This window comes from Heteronotia binoei, chromosome 2 (genome assembly GCF_032191835.1).
Source record: "Heteronotia binoei isolate CCM8104 ecotype False Entrance Well chromosome 2, APGP_CSIRO_Hbin_v1, whole genome shotgun sequence".
NCBI lineage: Eukaryota > Metazoa > Chordata > Lepidosauria > Squamata > Gekkonidae > Heteronotia > Heteronotia binoei.
Window position 1 is genome coordinate 20,033,396 of NC_083224.1, and position 14,259 is coordinate 20,047,654.

At 44.9% G+C, this 14,259-nt stretch overlaps 1 protein-coding gene across 1 annotated transcript in view; it reads right to left on the reverse strand.

Moving 5' to 3' along the window:
• Nucleotides 1-7,919, reverse strand: part of DIDO1 (death inducer-obliterator 1) — a 72,232-nt gene extending 64,313 nt beyond the window's left edge. Inside the window, exon 1 of the mRNA XM_060230646.1 lies at nt 7,691-7,919. The gene's annotated coding sequence lies outside the window, so the exon portion shown is untranslated. The remainder of the gene's footprint in view (nt 1-7,690) is intronic.
• Between the last annotated feature and the right edge of the window lie 6,340 nt (nt 7,920-14,259).

The following is a 14,259-nucleotide window of genomic DNA, read 5'->3' on the forward strand; positions in this document are numbered from 1 at the left end:
TTCTTAGCTTTAAATTCTGTACAGTCTTGGAAACCTCTAATTCCCATAAGAATCTGCCCAACAGTTGAGATTTTCAGAGGCACTGCTCCATGTGCCCATACTTTCAGAGGAAAGACAGAAGCAGAGGGGCCTGTGTGTATATCTGTTGTGACATCTTGTTTTTTCAACAGTCTCACACCAGAAATGTTCTTGGCATGAAGCCCTGGCTTTCACACAGGTGAAAATTTTTATTTCCTAATTACTGAACAACTGGAACACTGCACTATTACTTTGAGCCTTGTTTTATGTTTGTTTCTATTTTTAAGTCTGCCACTGCACAGGTATTTTTGCTCTCCCCATTTTGTTCCGGCTGTTTTTATACAATGGGTTTTTGTTCTTACACTGATATTATTCTAGACCAGCTCACTTTGCAGCATTTGGTTATGCACCCATTCCTCAGAGCCAGCGTGAGCATTATTGCCAACGATGGAAAGCCAAACTAGATACATTATGAGACATGAACATTTATTTCAATGTGAATAAAGACACCAAGCTGCTATAATTAATTGTTCTTTCATTGTGTTGGTAAAACTGTAGATGGAAAATGTATTGTAAGTATTGGCCACAATCAGTCAGGTAGAAGATTCCCTGCCAATACCTTCCATTCGTTTCAACCTGAACAGTAGGCCTTTCTAGCAAGCTGTGCTTTTCTGGATTCCATCTTCCTTCTTGATTTACTACGGTTTTCTAGAAAACCTTCACTATTTAAATTTACTAGGATCCAATTTAGCACGTCCAACACATTTCATGAACAAAATGTTAGACACTACTATGTTAACTGTATGCGTTTTATGTATTCATACAGTGCAGTGGTTAGTTTCGGACTACAACTTTGGAGACCCAGGTCTGAATCCCTACTGTGCTACAGTGACCTTGGGCCAGACACACACTCTCAGCCTCACCGACCTCAGAGTTGAGTTCAGGGGCATCTTTAAGCTAATGAAGTTTTATTCAAGGTATACATTTTCAAGTGTACACAAAAGCTTATACCGTAAATAAAACTTTGTTGGTCTTAAAGGTGTCTCTGGACTCCAACTTTGTTCTGCTGCTTCAGACCAACATGGCTGCCCACCACCTGGATCTACCTTAGAGTTGTTATGAGGATAAAATGAAAGACAGAACAGTGCAAGTTGCTCTGGGTTTCCATTGGGAAGAATGCTAGGATATAAATGAAGTAAATAATATTTCCACCAGAGAGATGCAATTGAGCTGAAATATTCGACGGGCGGGGGTCTAAAATCACATGTAATATTGTTTCAATAAAAATATTACTTTAGAAATTATTTTGCTGGAACAATGTAAATATTGTAAGACGTAATTCAATAGCATATATTATCTCTTACATGGTCTAATATTTAACATATTGAGATGCTGATATGGGAGTGCTCCAATTGTTAAGTAATTAGGAATAAAAATTTTGGGAAACCCAAAGAATTATGCATGAAATGCCACTGCTTTTTACTGATATACTTCTCCAGAGTTCAGATTTCAACCAGAAATTTTTGACACGTTTTGCATCTACACATTTTGCAAAGCAATGAGTTTTTAGAACTGGAAAGTGTTCTACAAATAGAGTAATGGAAACTTTCCTGCCCACTGCTATTTATGCGCAAGTTATTTTCAAACCTGACTCCCATCAATTTAAAGAAGATTATTTTACTGCTTGTGATTCCATGCATTCAAGAACGGAACCCAGTTTCAAAAAATTTACACCAGCATATTAAGCAGCTTAAATGGAAATGCTTAACCTACTGAGAACAGTTGCCATGTTTTTGATATCTTTTGTTCCTCTTGTACTTTCTTCCTCTCTGCCTACCCTACTGTAGAATGTTAACTGCTTTTCCGCCAGCATAAATCTTAATAAGGCAATGGGATCTTAAGCCAGTGAAAACACTCTGAGGCTCGGCTGTTAAACATGTAGTTGTCCAATGATTTGTGCAATTTCTGCAGCACAATATTTCTAATGCTAACTTAAATTCCCTAGTGAGTAATTCAAAATGACAGTAAATCAATTACTGATGTTGAACTGACTTAAAGCCCACTGAGGTATGCAGTGCTACTTCAGTTGTGACTTGAAAGAAGTCACCCATTTAACTGTTGCTAACAATGACACTGAAGAAAATTCACTTAATAAACTACCAGAACTACAGTTAACAGAGGCTGCATATGGCCACTATGCTAAGGACATGATTGAGATATGCAACCACCAAGCAGACCTTATGGTTTCACCTGTGTTCAGTTTGAGAACCACTGCACCAGGTACCTCGTGTTTGTGTTTTGGGAGTTATGTAATCTGCTTATGGAAAGCAGACAGACTAGCACTAGCTGGCTGGCAGCCTATAAAGCAGACATGAATCAGGGCTGTCAAACACAAGGCCTGGATCCTTATCGGAGCTAAGCTTGGTGAAGGGGCTGACTCAGCAATGAGTCATTTTGTATGGCACAGAATCAGATTACTCCACCGCCATTCAGTTTAACTAGCAGCACAGGTGTTAAGGAATGCAGAGGATGTAAGAAAATGAAGTGCAATGGAGCAGAGACCTCAAAAATGGAATCTGAAATTGGTGTTTGTTTAAAGCATGGGAGGAAAATAAGGAAATCTGTGATTGTGGCCTAAGGCCAAATTAAATGGCAAGAAAAAGCAATGTCCATGCTATGCCTATATGAATCACTAAAATCCTGCCTAAACCTTTCTTTCAGGTCTGCCACAAAACTCCATCTGTGGCCTCTGCTAGCAACATACAATACCCAACATATACATTTCTCCTGTAGAACATTTAGCTCTACCTTGGTTGAGGTGTTCCCCCTGAGGCTAAAGCCTCCCACCTTCTCAGTGAGTCATTTAAGAAACATCAACTGACCATCAGCAGGCAATCAGGTACAGAAGACGCTTAACTGTTACATTACTATATATCTGCCATCTTCAGTGATGGGTGAAGGAAGAAGGTGCATGGAATTTTAGTATACATGCACTGGCCTCTCTTTTAAAACTATATTATTGTAAAATCTGGAGTGGTGTAACTTTAAAAAATAGCTGAACTGTCAACTTAAGATACGTTACATCCAAGTCTTCCGTTTTACATGACAGCATAATTGGCCAAGGTGAGAAAAATATTTAAAAGCCTTAGCGATCAATGCAAGACTAAGGTGCAAGTTCTGAAGCATCAGAGTTAATAAAGCATCAATTTAAATACTTCAAGAAATCCCCACTAAACTACAGCTATAAAAAAAAAAACCCTCTTGAATTAAACCATATTTTTCAGATAACAGCCTTCAAAAGTTAGTAAACATTCAGTAACAGAATTGTGTTAGCCCCTTAGCCTCCCCTCTATACAGAAACTGTAAGGAAAGAAAAAGCTAAGTACAGCATACAAGAGAAACAGCAACAATATGTTCTGGAAGGAAAACTGTCGAACTGCCAGGACAGCAATGTAAAATGGATATCTCAAGTCCCTATTGCTAGTAAGAATCTCCAAAGGGGTCCTTTGAGGCTTTTCCCACTGAAACACTGCTGTAGTGAAAGGTTTTATGCTGCCAAATGCTTCACCTATCATGCAATATAACATGATCTCAGTAAGGATGCTAAACAGAAATCTCTTTATCAACTGCAGAAGAAACTATGAAGGACAAAAGACGCATGGACTACAAAGAATATCTATCCTGTCACAACAAAAAATCACAATGGTTTATGAAGAGGAGATTGGATTTATACCCAGCTCTTCACTACCCAAAGGAGTTTTAGAGCATCTTACAGTCTCCTTTCCCTTCCCTTATCCACAACAGACACCTTTGAGGTACATGGGGCTGAGAGCTCTCCCAGAACTGCTCTTGAGCAGAACAGCTGAGAGAACTTGTGGCTGACCCAAGGTCCCATCAGCAGGTTCATGTGTAGTGGGGAAACAAACCAGGTTCATCCAGATAAAAGACTGCACACTTAGCCACTACACCAAACTGGCTCTATACTATATATAGTTCCATTTTAATTGATAGACAATAAAAAATCTTTATATTTTGTCTTTTAATTTTTATAATGGTGACTATCGCTCTTAAAATCTGATAATATGGCATTTACCATAGTTTTCCCCCATCCTTTACTAGTCTGTATTTCTGCAAAACAGCTCTTTGACAAAACTTATGTGTTATGCTTCCACGTTCTCTGAATTACTGTTGTTATTCTCTATATACTTTATAATTAGAAATATAACCATTATAGTAGTGACATAACAAAAGTTCAGCGGCCGTGTAATAACGCCACACCACAATTGTGAATTTCAAGGAAATATGCCCCCAAAATTGTGAATGTTGGAACAGTAGTATTAACAGAAAGCAACACATAAAAACTGCCTTATCAGACTATCAAGCAATCAAGGTCAGCATTGTCTACTCAGACTGACAACAGCTCTCCAGAGTCTCAGCTACCACTGGATCTTTTTAACTGGAGATGCTGAGGACTGAACCTGGGAACTTCTGCATGCCAAGCAGAGGCTCCTCCACTGAGCCACACCCCCTTTCCTTACAGTACAACTAAGAAAACTGGGATAATTTACATCTACAATCTTGTGGACTGTTCTGAAGTTTTCAGGAGATAAGGCTGTTAGAACTTTAATCACAATACATATCCAGAATTCATAAAACAGCATGGCATTCCTCTTGTTCTATTGTTTTTATAATTAAGAAATTATACACATGAGGTTTCTTTCAGTTACATAAAGCACCTTAGAAAGACTTTTGCCTGAAAAGCTTATCTCTTAATTTTACATTTTTTTCAGATAATCATTCCAAGTTTACTACCACTTATAACACTTTAAAGATATTTTTGTTACTAGTTTAATGTTTTTGAACAAGTAGATAATATAGAACTGTTCTCATCACAGGAGACCTGTTAAACTAAAACGAAGCTAAATTGCCACCATGACTGATTTCTGAAATAAGTTAAAAGACTAAATCAAAGCAAGATGACGGTTATTCAAAATAACAGTATCCAGTATTATAATCCTAAACATTACCTTAATTTCCAATTGATTTCACACAATTGTACATATTCAGGGCTACTTGACTCTAAAATTAATTCTGCATTTGTCATGACCAACTACACCAGGGGTGGCCAACGGTAGCTCTCCAGATGTTTTTTGCCTACAACTCCCATCAGCCCCAGTCAGCATGGCCAATGGCTGAGGCTGATGGGAGTTATAGGCAAAAAAACATCTGGAGAGCTACTGTTGGCCACCACTGAAGGACACCTACCGTATTTTTAATCATGCAAATAGTACTTGTAATATGATTTTGGGTGAAGTTCTCAACTTAGAGAACAGTCAGATTTCAAAGTAAGGAAAGCCATGCCACAAAATTTTTGTTTTCACTTTCTAGTATTGCCATGTAACCTCATCATACTAAAAAATGTCAAACTCAAATGTTCTAAAATCACTTCATAATTTATGATACTACTTTCAATACTGTATGTATCTTATAGAAAAAGACAGGGCAAAAACTGAATAACATCTAATTACAAAACTGGGCAAACCTTATTAAATGTTCCAAAAGTCAGATCCAGAAACTGCCCCCCCAAATAATAATAGGAGTTTGTTATGCACAAAATGTGAAACACATTTTTAGAAGACTGAACATAACAAGATGTTAAACTCATTAAAAGTGGAAAAGTATTTTTGTTTTCACCTACAAAATCTTGCTCAGTACTGATGACCCTGAATTATCATTTTAGTTCTATTATTAAGCAAACTGTTTATGGGGAATCTTACAGAAGTATATTAGTAAAACAAAAGAGATGAAGACTCCACTAGGAATTTCTGGTTTTAAAAGCTGATCAAATGCATTTTATAAAGTATTTTAATCTCACAAAAACACTACCTTTTCTATGAAGCCTACTCCTTCTGAAAACGTTTATGCAACAGACCTTAATTTGCGCAAGGTTCACAGAAGCACCCCATGCCTTTCACAACAAGAGGCCTGTTACTTAATTATTCAAACTGTGTGCCAAAATAAGGGCTCTAACCTTCACTGATCACAAAATGATGGGATTGAACGTAGAACCTATGTCAGGGGTGGCCAACGGTAGCTCTCCAGATGTTCTTTTTGCCTACAACTCCCATCAGTCCCAGCCAGCATGGCCAATGGCTGGGGCTGATGGGAGTTGTAGGCAAAAAAACAAATGGAGAGCTACCGTTGGCCACCCCTGCATGTGATTTTCCCCATGAACAGCTAATTTCCAAGAATTAGGTGACGGGTCTATTAGACTAGACAGGTAATGTTTAGCTACTAAAAATGGCAATAAGAAACTGACAAGAAAGCAATCCTTAACTGGTGAAAAAGGCAACCCTACTCTCAAAATATAATGCAAAGGGGAGAACACAAATCAGCTTGATCTGGTCTGATGAAGTCTGCTTAAGTGCATATGAAAGCTTACATTCTGAATAAAACTTAGTTGGTCTTAAAGGTGCCACTTGGCTACTGCTTTGTCCTATTGCTTCAGACCAACACCGCTGCCCACTTGGATCTTATCAGCTTAAACAAGCTACAGGAGAAGAGCTGCAACACTAGCGTCAGTTCCACACTAGACCTTTAATCCTGGTTCAGCCCTGTCCCAAAACTGATTTCCTACACTAGAATCATAAACTCATAGAGTTGGTTTCTATAACCCCATGATATGAGTGCAGAACGTCTCTTTGGGGATAGGGATGAACCAGGATTGAAGGCCTAGCGCGGAATCGACCTAGGTCCTCCCAATTTGCGTGTGTGTGTGTGCGTATTTTCTTTTAAAAAATTAGGTTTAATACCGCCGAAGCATTTTCTCCCGGGGCTTGGAGAGAGAGAACTGGTCACTCCGTAGAGCCAGAGAGAAGAAAATGTCCGATGGCAAGAAGCTCTATCGATGGCACAGTCTTAGGCGGAGGAGGGATTCTAAGCAGCTCTAAACTGAGTTAGTGTGAGCTAGCTCACAGATTTTTAGCCTCCAGTTCACACATTTTTGTCTCAGCTCAGTAAAAATGGCACCAGAGCACATTAATTTATGTAGTAGTCACCACTATAATGCCAGTAGCTCACAATTCTACTACCAGTAGCTCACAAAGTAGAATTTTTGCTCACAAGACTCTGCAGTTTAGAGGGAACACTGCCCCAAAAAACAACAATTCTGGGGAAAGGCGAATTTAAAAGGCAGATCCCTTTTGCATCCCTCCACGCCATGTCCCCCCTTTGCAGAGAGAAAAGCGAGCGGACTCTAAGCCCAGACTAGCGCCCAACGTACCAAAAGCCGGGAGAACCGCCAGGGAAGGCCTGGGAGCATCACAAGCCGACCACGACCCCGATCCTGCGGCCGCCCACCCGCCGCCACCTCTCGAGGCCTAACTCGGGGGCAGCGAAATGGCGACCACAGTGACGTCACAGAGCCCTCCGACGTCACGCGGTCCTCGGAGCCCCGCGGGGGCCCAGAAACGCTCCCTCCTTCCCGCGAAGAACCGCCGCCTCTCGCCTCCCCTTCCCCGGCCAGACCTCCCCCTGCCCTGGGGAGAGTCAGGCTTCGGGTTTCCCCACCCTCCGAGGCAGCCATTTTCCCCCTGTGGAGATCTACTATAACCCGCCCCGGGAGATCTCCAGGGCCCCCCCGGAGGTTGGCAAGCCCCGAGTCCTCACTCACCACAGAAGAGGCGAGGCGGCGCCGAGCGGGGATTGGGGGGGAAGGGCTGAGGGGGTGGAATCGCCCCGTCGCCGCCGCCTCGCTTAGGCCTCGCCGCCTCAGCCCAGCCGAGCCGCCGCCATTTCGTCTTCTCTTCACGGCTCCTCTCTCAGCAACGCCTAGTCGGAAGAGAGGGGGGGGAGGAGAAACTCGCGGCCTCCGCCCGCCTCGAAGCTCGGAGAACCCGCCGTCAAAATGGCGGCCCGGAGCAGCGCGCGCGAGACTGAGATTAGCTGGGAGACGGGGGGGGGGAGGCTACTCTCGTTCTCGTGCGCGCGCGCGCTGAACCCTCGGCTTCTCGCGCAGGCGCAGCGAGAGCGAATTGACGGGGAGGGGGACTGAGAGAGAGCGGCAAACGGCGCTGTTGCTATGCGAGCTGTCGGCGGGAGGGGAGAGGAGAGGAGAGGAGGAGCGGAGTTGGCCTCAGCCCACCTGCGCCCCCTCTGGAGGGGAGGAGGGAGCGCCTTCCCTCGGACTGGGGTGGTGGGAATTGCCCTCAAATCCCTGCTGATTTCGCATTCCGGAGATCCAAGATCACTGCGGTTGGGGACCGTAGCCACGAAATTAAAAGACGTCTGCTCCTTGGGAGGACAGCTATGCCGAACCTGGGCAGTATAATAAAAAGAGACATCAGCCTGCCACCAAAAGTCCGTATAGTCAAAGCGATGGTATTCCCAGTAGTAATATAGTCAAAGCGATGGTATTCCCAGTAGTAATATAGTCAAAGCGATGGTATTGCAGGGCTTTTTTTGTAGCAGGAACTCCTTTGTATATTAGGCCACATGCCCCTGATGTAGCCAGTCCTCCTGGAGTCAGGATTTTCTATGGGAATAAATCTCCATAGGGAATAATAGAGTTCCCAGAAGACATTTCCCTTCCCTCCCCCCGCTTTCTGATGACCCTGAAGCAGGGGGAGGGCCTCCAAACCCGGGGATCCCCTGCCCCCCACCTGGGGATTGGCAACCCTAGTTTCCTTCCACCTCCCTCTCTCTCACCCTGGCGCTTGGCAGCCAGGAGCTCCATCCATCTCCCCACCCCCTCCCCAGCCCATTCCTTATGGCTTCCTCCGCCTCCCTCCTCTCCGCCTGCTGCTTTTGCTGTTGCACTGCACTAGGGTTGCCAATCCCCAGGTGGGGTCAGGGGATCCCTCGGTTTGGAGACCCTCCCCCCGCTTCAGGGTCATCAGAAAGCGGGGAGAGGGGAAGGAAATGTCTGCTGGGAACTCTATTATTCCCTATGGAGATTTATTCCCATAGAAAATCATGCAGAATTGATCTGCGGGTGTGTGGGGCTTTGCGGGAGCTGTTTTTTGGGGTAGAGGCACCAAATTTTCAGTATAGCATCTAGTGCCCCTCCCCAAAATACCCCCAAGTTTCAAAAAGATTGGACCAGGGGGTCCAATTCTATGAGCCTCAAAAGAAGGTGCCCCATCCTTCATTATTTCCTATAGAAGGAAGGTATTGAAAAGGTGTGCCGTCCCTTTAAATGTGATGGCCAGAACTCCCTTTGGAGTTCAATGATGCTTGTCACAGCCTTGATCTTGGCTCCACCCCTAATGTTTCCTGGCTCCACCCCCAAAGTCTCCCGGCTCCACCCCCAAAGTCCCCAGATATTTCTTGAATTGGACTTGGCAACCCTACACTGCACTGTGCACTGCTCAGCTCTCCTGGCTCTGGCTGCCACTAGCGACACTTCGCTGGCTCAGCCATGACAAAAAGAGAATGAAAAAAGAAGACTGCGTGTCGGAGGCCCCCTGGGAGTCAGGGGGCAGTGCCCCCAGAGGCCCCCCTGTGGCTCCAGGCCCGCGTATTGTGTAGCTCTTGAAGCCCCCAATGCCCCATCAGCTTATTTGGAAAAGGAATTTCTCTCTTTAAATCACTTTGCCAAGCCAGTTGGCAGCTTGGAGAATGCACTTAAAGTGAAAGTTGCTTTCTTTCTACCTCTCCCACCCTCATCCCTCCCCCATCTATTTGCCTTCCTTCAGACATCTGACATTCATGTCTTGCGGGTCTCAGACATCTGGCCTTTATCCCATGTGGCTCTTAAGTTAAGCAAATGTGGCTATCCCTGCTATAGACTCTTCCTTACAAAGTTGCCGCTTCCAGCAGTTATCTCACAAAGTGAGCGTTGACTCTTGTAAGCTTATATCTTGTAAATCTTGCTGGCTCTCAAAGGGTGCTAAAAAAGAGTTAAAGGTAGTCCCCTGTGCAAGCAGTCGTTTCCAACTCTGGGGTGACGTCGCATCACAGCGTTTTCACGGCAGACATTTTCCAGGGTGGTTTGCCATGGCATTCCCCAGCTGCCCTGAGCCTGCTGAGTCAACCTTGAGCCGGCTACCTGAACTCAGCTTCCGCCGGGATCGAACTCAGGTCATGAGCAGAGAGCTTGGGCTGCAGTGCTGCAGCTTTACTACTCTGCGCCACGGGGCTCTACTCAAAGGGTGGAACTGGCTTTGTATCTAGCTTTTCTATCACAGGCCAGCATGGCTACCCTCTGGAACTGTTTCCACTGGGAAAATATCTGATATATCTGTTGTCTAGAGATCAGCTGGAATCCTGGGACGTCAGGCCCCACCCGGAAGCTCGCGGAAAATGGAGCAGGAAAAGGTAAAAATACCTCCGCGAAAAACCAGCCTCAACAGTAATACAAAACTTATCAATGCTTTGTAGATATAGAACAACATTTAAATATAAGGTGAAATTAATCACAAAAGCAGAAATAGAACACTGGCCACACCGGCATCCCAGAGTCTCACAAATGGTAAGTTAATGCCAAATTTTCCAAAGGAAAGGTCCAGGCTATGGAATCGAAAGCTCCAATCCTTCTTCACAGTTGAATGATGAAGTAATCCAGTGCAGCAAGGCACATATAGAACACGACAGAGTTGTACTTGATGCCCTGTTTCACTTAAAGCTACAACTGGAGAGCCAGTTTGGTGTAGTGGTTAAGTGTGCAGACTCTTATCTGGGAGAACCAGGTTTGATTCCCCACTCTTCCACTTGCAGCTGCTGGAATGGCCTTGGGTCAGCCATAGCTCTGGCAGAGGTTGTCCTTGAAAGGGCAGCTGCTGTGAGAGCCCTCTCCAGCCCTACCCACCTCACAGGGTGTCTGTTGGGGGGGAGGGGAAGGTAAAGGAGATTGTGAGCCGCTCTGAGACTCTTCGGAGTGGAGGGCGGGATATAAATCCAATATCTTCATCTACCTCACAGGGTGTCTGTTGTGGGGGAGGAAGGTAAAGGAGATTGTGAGCCGCTCCGAGACTCTTCCGAGTGGAGGACGGGATATAAATCCAATATCTTCATCTACCTCACAGGGTGTCTGTTGTGGGGGCGGAAGGGAAAGGAGATTGTGAGCCGCTCTGAGACTCTTTGGAGTGGAGGGCGGGATATAAATCCAATATCTTCATCTACCTCACAGGGTGTCTGTTGTGGGGGAGGAAGGGAAAGGAGATTGTGAGCCGCTCTGAGACTCTTCGGAGTGGAGGGCGGGATATAAATCCAATATCTTCATCTACCTCACAGGGTGTCTGTTGTGGGGAAGGAAGGGAAAGGAGATTGTGAGCCGCTCTGAGACTCTTTGGAGTGGAGGGCTGGATATAAATCCAATATCTTCATCTACCTCACAGGGTGTCTGTTGTGGGGGAGGAAGGGAAAGGAGATTGTGAGCCGCTCTGAGACTCTTCGGAGTGGAGGGCCGGATATAAATCCAATATCTTCTTCTTCCAATGCCATTATGCAATTTTCAAGGAGAGCAAAGCTTCAGAATTCTTAGCAACAGGGCTGGATCTAGGGGGTGGCGGAGGGGGGGGTGCTTTACCCGGGTGCCAACGGAAGGGTGTGTGTGTCAAATTGGGTATGGAGTCCATTATATTCTATGGGACCATAAGATAGAATGGCCCATAAGGGGGCGTCATTTTTTTAATTTTGTCCCCCCTCAAAAAACATATAGATCCGGTTCTGCTTAGCGATGGTACCATATGTGCCTTGCTGCACTGGATTACTTTATCATTCAACTGTGAAGAAGGATTGGAATTTCGGACTCCGTTCAAGAACTGACCTTTGCCATAGCCTGGACTTTTTCTTTGGGAAATTCGGCATTAATTGGCCATTTGTAAAACTTTGGGATGTGGGCGTGGCCAGTGTTCTATTTCTGTTTTTGTGTTTAATTTCACCTTATATTTAAATCTTGTTCTATATCTATAAAGCACTGATAAGTTTTGCGTTACTATTGAGGCTGGTTTTTCGGCGAAGGTATTTTTACCTTTTCCTGCCCCACCCGAAAGTTGGCAGCCCCTATAAGTATTACAGACATGTGTGTGTGTGTGTATGTGGCACACATATACACTCAGAGATACTTGTTTCCAACAAATGATTTTTAAAAACCTTAACTGGCTAACAAAATTAAAATAAAGTTTATTACAATTCACTACTTCCCACTTGCCCTCTATAGAGCCTCTCTTCCAAATACTAGCCTCTTTTAAAGAAAATTCATTGGTGTGTCACATTTCCGTTATCCAAAGGAAAGAGATCACTTTTCAGCCGCAGCATATAAACGCCCCCCAAGTGAAACTTCTTTTGCCCACCCCCTCCCCACCTCACAGTCAACACTCCCTCAAGCTGTGGAGTCTTGTGAGCAAAAATTCTACTTCGTGACCTACTGGCATTAAAGTTGTGAGCTGCTGCATCAATTAGTTTGCTCTGGAGCCTTTTTTCCGGAGTGGTAAAGCTGCAGTACTGCAGTCAGAGCTCTTTGCTCATGAACTGAGTTGGATCTCAGCGGAAGCTGGTTCAGGTAGCTGGCTCCAGGTTGACTCAGCCTTCCATCCTTCTGAGGTCAGTAAAATGAGTACCCAGCTTGCTGGGGGGAAAGTGTAGATCGGGATGGCCAACGGTAGCTCTCCAGATGTTTTTTGCCTACAACTCCCATCAGCCCCAGCCATTGGCCATGCTGGCTGGGGCCGATGGGAGTTGTAGGCAAAAAACATCTGGAGAGCTACCGTTGGCCACCCCTGGTGTAGATGACTGGAGAAGGCAATGGCGTAAAAAGTCTGCCGTGAAAACGTTGTGAAAGCAACGTCACCCCAGAGTCGAAAAACGAGTGGTGCTTGCACAGGGGGACTACCTTTACCTTTAAGAGAAAAATGTATGAGCCAGAGGCTAAAAAACAGTGAGCTAGCTCACACAAACTCAGCTTAAAGGAAACACTGCTTACAATAGACCCAGGTGATTCACCAGGTTTTTTTTTTAAATACCAGTTTGATGCTATGGCTTCCCTCAAAGAAAGGTTGATGGGGCTAGATTCCAACCAGAGAATCACAAAATTGCCAGCTTTGCTGGCTGGCTCAAGCACATCAAAGCTGACACTACACATTAAATGTGTTGGTCTTCAACAGCCAATTCCTCAAAAGTTCTTCTTTTGCTGCAACTAGGCTTAGATTGCTACCCTATTGGAATCTGAATACTGAATTCGTTCTTCCTGCTGTGGTTTTAGAGGGCAGATATTAATCATATTCTAATTAGAACATGCAGATGTGCGTATGATAAAATCAAAACCATCAAACATATGATTATAGAGTGCCCTGTATTCAATGAAAGCAGCCCCGTGGCGCAGAATGGTAAGCTGCAGTACTGCAGTCCTAAGCTCTGCTCACAACCTGAGTTTGATCCCAGCGGAAGCTGGGTTCAGGTAGCCGGCTCAAGGTTGACTCAGCCTTCCATCCTTCCGAGGTCAGTAAAATGAGAACCCGGCTTGCTGTGGGGAAAGTGTAGATGACTGGGGAAGGCAATGGCAAGCCACCCTGCAGAAAACATCCTGATGTGATATATCATCCCATGGGTCAGTTAACAACCCAGTTCTTGAACTTTTACCTTTATGAGCCTGGGAGGCACATAAGAAAATCCAGTAAAAGGTCCAAACCTAAATTGACTTTAGAACAATTTAACGGTGATTGCTTCCTCAAGATACCTGAGTAATTATAGCTTTGTGGGATACAAATAACTCAGTCTAAAAATACCTCTGCCTGCCCGCCTGCCCACCACCCACTGGTTGGTTGGAACATTTCAGCTCTGTCCTCTGATTGGCTACCCAAGTCAACCTGCAACCACATTTAAGTGCAATGTCATAAGATTGCCTGGAAGGCTGCATTATCACAAAGTGAACAAACAAAATGAGTGGTGCAGAGCAGGGAATTTCTGCAGATGCCACTTCTCACCCCTGCAGCCACAGGACAAGTTCAAAACATAGGGCTGCCAATCCCCAGATGGGGGCAGGGGAATCCCTGGTTTGGAGGCCCTCCCCCCCAATTCAGGGTCATCAGAAATCGGGCAGGGAGGGAGATGTCTGCTGTGTATGCATCAGTGCTTAGTTCTCACGGCCCTTTCTTATAGACCCAGGGAAATTCTGATCACCACTTTGGGGCCAGGCAATTTCCCTCTAGGTCAGTTTGGTCAGAGATCCTGGAGGGGTTTTTGCCATCTTCTGGACACAGAGCAGGGCTCATGGGGGGGGGGGGTGCGTGTGGAGGGAGAGAG